Below are 6000 nucleotides of genomic sequence, written 5' to 3'. Positions count from 1 at the left end.
ACTCATTTGCCACCGTAAAACAAATAGGCTTTTCTTATAGGGTGTCTCAGGGGTATTTCCACAGGAAACCAATTCTAATGGAGAGAGCTTTATGGGGAGTGCCAGACTTGACAAGCTATGGGCAGATGGCAGGGGAGGAGAACTCCCCCTCTCTGTGGACCAGGGGAGGGGATAGAAGAGAGAGGGGGAGGGAAGCTGAGACTGGGAAGAGACTAGGGAGGGGGCTTCAATTGGGATATATATATATTTTTTTAAAAATCAAAATTAAAAATAAAAAAAATAAGAATGTGGATGCTCCTATCCTTTCCTCAACAGACTAACTCCCCTTCTTTCTTATGATTCCCTGTACTCTGCCAAAGGTTTGGTCATGAGTCTTTGCTTTGAAAACACTGCTAGTTAGAGTCTTTCAGATGCGCTCAGTAGACTCCTGTCATATGTTCAATGCACATCCCATCTGTCTTTCTAAACGAGGATTGATCATCTTACCCCATGTCCGCTCAATTGATTATCTTTTTTAGGTGTATAGATTTCATTATGTTTATCATATCTTATAGGTCTATATAAGTGGGTATATCCCGTGTTTGTCTTTCTCCTTCTGGGATATTTCACTCAATAACCAATTGGTTTCCCAAAGTGAGGGGAACCAGGACTATTTCTAACAGGAACTCAATGACTGGCTCTTTGGTCTCCCCACCCCCAAAAGGGAGGAGTAGTCCTATTAGGCCACAGAGGAGGGCTTTGCAGCCAGTCCTGAAGATACCTGATAAAACAGGATCAGATGAATGGGGAGGAGGTCCCCCCTATCAGTGGACTTGGAAAGGGGCACGGTGGAGATGAGGGAGGGAGGGAGGGACTGGGAGGGAATGAGGGATCGGGACACGGCGGGGATACAGAGTTAATAAAATGTAACTGATAAAATAATAATAATAAAAAAAAAAGAATAAAAAAAAGAATGTGGATGCTAGGTAAAGGGTGAAATATTGAGAAGTAGGGAACACTGGTAGGAAATCACGATAATGACCCCGCTGAGTTTTCCTCAGTTTTGCTTACTTCACAGGAAGCCTTCACTGGATTCAGCTGCCAGAGTGAGCTTGCAAGGTGCCCTCAGCAAATCTGGACAAATGCTAAGCATTCTGGCAAGAGAACACATGATTTTTGTAGCACCCTCCCATACTTGTCCTGTATACCCTCTCTTAAAGGAAGCTTTAAGGCAGGTTTCATCATTATTTTGCCACATCTGGAAAATTTCCACAAGCTTTCCTTCCTCCACATAAGGTGGTATCAAAGTCATCAGGAACTTTGGCTTAAGAACCCAGAATATGAGCATGTATTGAATGCCCATTGCTGGGCAGTATTATACAAAACTCCTAACAAACATATTATTTAATCCCAGGGCTGACCCCAGGATTAGCAGTTATTTTCACCTTTATGATTTTTTAAGTTTACCTTAAGTGCAGTGCCTTTCCAAGTGTACAAATAGCCAGAATTAAAGTATCTGACTCTCTAATTCAAAACTACGTAGCATTCCTTGCAAAACAGTGCCAACAAAGAGATACATCGTTAAAATGGAAAACCTTGATTGTCATTGTCATTGTCATTGTCTGAACATTGGAAGGCACAGTACCATCATTTCTCTTTTGGAATGCTTATATAAGGAGCAGAAGGATATTTTGGAGTCAGGAGATCTTCCTAGCATTGAAGTCAGGAAAAGAAAACAGACTTCAACATTTTTTTTAACATTTTTTTTTTTTTAATTGTAAGTGCCTTGGCTATCACAATTGGTGGGACACTAGTATGATGCAAACACTATAATGCACAAGGCTATCCAGCATAACATTTTGAAAGCAAAAATGCCGAAAGCCCATTCCCTGAATGACACAATCATTACAGAGAAAAGCCTCTAATATATAATAATATATATCTAATATATATATATATATATATCACCTTTAGGAGAAGGATACTTTAAAAAAAAGTAAATTTTTTTCTTGCTCTGAGGTTCTTAGTCAATATATTACACTTAATTTTTTTTTCTCCTGTGAAATAGGGTTTCAGAATTTATTGTTTATCAAAGAGGATGTGAACTAAAAGAAAAAAAATCTGTGATATACAGAGTTTAAAACCATGGCATGCTATTCATACTTACGTTGCTGCTAAATTTTCAGTAGCATGAAAAAAAATCAGGGTGGCCTCAAACTCAAATTTTTTTTCTGCCTCATCTTCTGTAGAATATCTTACTGGCATGTTGGTCAATGGAGTCACAGAGAGCCCAGGAATTACAGGCCATTACCAATAGTCATGGCTATCCTTAGGGAGTGGGTGGCAAAACACTGTTGCTGAATGTGTCACACACTTGAGGAATAAAACAAGGAGAACTCAAGCTGGTACCCATCTGGAAACTTCCTCCCTACCACCTAGCATTCACGGTGCTGGAAGATGTAACATGAGCCTTGATAGCGAAGCTGCAAGTGTGGCACAGTCAGCCATGTGAGTACTCAGCCACTTCCTGACCATCTAAGGCCTCTTAATGAGATGGAACCCACGTGTTGCATTGTTAAAGGGAACAAGAACTGTGATCAGATAGGTCACAGGCTCAATACTATTATTATTCTGCTAAATGGACATAGTATTTTAAAAAATGTCCAATGACCTGTGGTCATATCCATAGATCAGAACATCTCTGCCTCTCACCACGAAGCTTCTACCTCAGAGACTCCCAACTGACCGATGTTCATAGAATTAAAGACTGCGGTGTTTTCGGTCCGAAATGGGGCACCCATATTATATTCCTTCCTACAGGGCCCAGGAATGTTCGAAGAGAGAAGGATTATAAGAGCCAAAAGTGGTTGACGATCTCAAGGAAACTATTTTTTTCTAGGCACAACAGGGCATTTGCACATATGAACTCATATTGTTTATGATAACATGCGTACGGCCTATGGAAGATACAGTCAAAATCCCAGCATAGAGGGAGTAAGGTAGGCCGGAAGTCCCACCACTACCACTGCTGGGCGGGGGGGGGGAGGGGAGGGGTCAGTTTTCTTTAGTGATGATCCCTGGTAGGCTGGCCCGTACCAAGGTAGGGCCCACTCCCAAGATCAGCTGGAATCTCAAACTAGGCTCAATGGGCAAAGGGCAAAAAGGGAGAAATCTCAAAGGATGAGAGGGGATAGAGGGATAGTTTTTGTAGGAGGTGTTTGGAGAAGATGAATGTGTTCAAGTACATTATATAAAATTTTCAAATAATTAATAAAGCATTTGTGAATCAGGACAGATTCACAAAAGCTTTAGAAAAGGAAGAATTATTATTAATACATAAGTCTAAACAAGGAAGAAATTGTAAGATGAATTATTTAAAGCCAAGCTGTCTATCCCTAGTTCAAATAGCTGTGCATGGGGTCCTAAGTCACTTTTGAGTACAGAAAATTTGAAAACATGTGTTACGTAATTGCTTCCTTTAAACGGAAACATTTCCTCTCCAAGGAAGTAGTGGGGTTCAAGGGACTCAGGAATTAACATGTACAAAGTTCAGGAAGCACCTGAAATTTACAGGACTTACAAGGCAAGGTCCCGAAGGTTACATAAGCAGTGAGTAGTTACCAAGAGACAGGAGACTTCCTGGTGTAACTGTCTTCAAGTCTCACAGGGCACTCTGGGGTTCAGCTTTCATGTTGAGTTGTGGTTTGGGGTGATACTGCAGCCACTTAGATCTTTCATAGACAACTCTAAAACCTCAGTGGTTCATCAAGATAGACTTGAATAAAATGGTTTCTTTGGTTTGTCATTAATTCCCTGTGTGAGGTGAATGGATGTTTCTTTACATCTCAAACAGTTACCCAGATCTACTTCCTATGATGAAGTTTTTTCATATAAACACAAGTGTCTGTTGTAGTTTTGAAATGATCAGTATTCACTAGAGTATATAAATCATGTTAGAAAACACAAGTACTTTATGGTCATGCCATTTTAAAGATGTGCTTTTAAGTATTTGAATGCAAAAACAATTATTAGAAGATGTGTTCAATTCATGTGTTCAGAATTCACTCAGGTTGTGGTGTTTTAGTACACCATTCTGGTGAGGCTACAGTGGGTTTAGTGTCTATTAAGTCTATGTCTAAATTTCTCCTATTTTCTAAAAAAAATTCTCCTTGTTTCTAAATATCATGAACACACTCTTGGGACTATGGATTAAGAATTCAACCAACAGGAGTTCCTGTGCTTAAAATTTGTTTTGTTTCCCCAATTAGTACTGAATTAGAACTGGATTATGTAAATTATTGCAAACCATTACTTTAATAATGTAAATAATTCAACAATAAGAAAAAAAACAGAATAATAATTCAGGTTCCTTGTGCTAACTACCACTGCAATTTTTGCTAACAGCAGTATAGAGTTAGCATTTATTGGAAGAAAGTGGAGTAGATTGTTGGCTCCAGTAAAACCCATCATTTTCTTAAGAGTCTAATAAGGAAACGTATGGTTGAAAGCTATTTAATATCACCTTGCATTAAAACAGAGGAGAAGTAGGAAGGTAAACACTGATCCTTTGGAAATGGCCTGGTTTGACTACTTCCTAGGCTTGTAGGGGTGTAATATAGAGCTTACCAGGGTGAGATAAGGAGGAATGATTGCACACATCAGCTTAAAACCAGTTTAGTTTCATTTGATTTCTGCATGAACGTAAACTTGATATATAAAATGTACTTTGCATCCAGAACTCAATTTATCAGGAAAAGTCTATAAGACTTCAGCATCTTTCATCATATCTAATCCCTTCATCCTTCAGTGTTTCCCACTGGAGAACTCCAAAATAACAATTATGTTTCTCATACAAATTGTATAGATATTGGATTAAACATTATTGATGTCTCGACATAATGATTTATGTCACAGAAAAAAATATCTGTCAAGGATTCTGGTTTGAATACGATATGTTAAAATATTTTAATGTTCAATTGAATTAATAATTGACCCCTAACCCTAATGCTTCCCATAACCATAAAGCACAGCCCTTTCAAAATGTATAATGCCTCATGGGAACTGGTTTTAATTTACGTCTCCTTGAAAGGCCTCTTTGAGAGCATTTGCATTGTCAGCAGCTTAAATTGACCACAGAAATGATAACTAAATAATTTAGAAAAGTGTAAGATGATTTAGGCCTTTCGGAGGGCTGAGGCCGCACTGAAGCCGCTTACTCTCCAGCTGGGGTCACTGCCTGCGTTGTGCAAAGGCTATGTTCAACTTAGAGTTGTAATGAAGAACATGGGATGTTTTGATCCCTCATTTGCTGTGCTCATCTCTAGAGGATGCAATTGCCCACGTGAAAAATGAATATAGGCTCTTTTGTAGAGGGTAATAAAATGTGTGAAATAATACAAGTCACATGCATGTATGGTTGGCATATGGCTTTTGTCAGAGTTTGGAATTGTTGCCTTTAGCTGCTACCATGATGGAGACTCATGAAAATGTTCATTATTATCCACTTAGAAATAAGACTAGCTCCTTTGATCCTGTTAGTTTGATCATGATTATTCCATTTAAACTAATGCATGGTGTTTATAAATGTGTTTCAGTAGATTGTTTACTTACAAGGGAATTTTCTTATGGTTCCCCTTAATCTACAAAAGAAAGGAGGAATGCAGGTTGTAAAATTTTTTTTGTCTTCTGTTGAATATATCCAAGATACATTAAAAGTTGTAACACAACAGTATTTTTTTCCTTTTTTCTTTTTATTCTACAATTAAACAATAGATGATACCGGGTTTTGAATTTTTTTTGTATGTTGATTACTCAAAAACATTAGCACATGTTCATGGGAGAAGTTTAAAGAAGTATTTACAGCATCATTAAGATACAAGTTGATATTTTCTAGAATGACCAGCTTCTTTTTACTGTAAATTTGCAAATTGTTCAACTGATCTTCTATAAGGTGTGCAAAACTCTAGAGAGCCTGGCTATATGCAGGGTCTGACTATTGGCTTAAAACAAATCAAATACATA

Source organism: Meriones unguiculatus, chromosome 19 (assembly GCF_030254825.1).
Source record: "Meriones unguiculatus strain TT.TT164.6M chromosome 19, Bangor_MerUng_6.1, whole genome shotgun sequence".
Classification (NCBI taxonomy): domain Eukaryota; kingdom Metazoa; phylum Chordata; class Mammalia; order Rodentia; family Muridae; genus Meriones; species Meriones unguiculatus.
The sequence above is the reverse complement of the archived record's forward strand: the minus strand, read 5'-3'. Positions refer to the sequence as shown.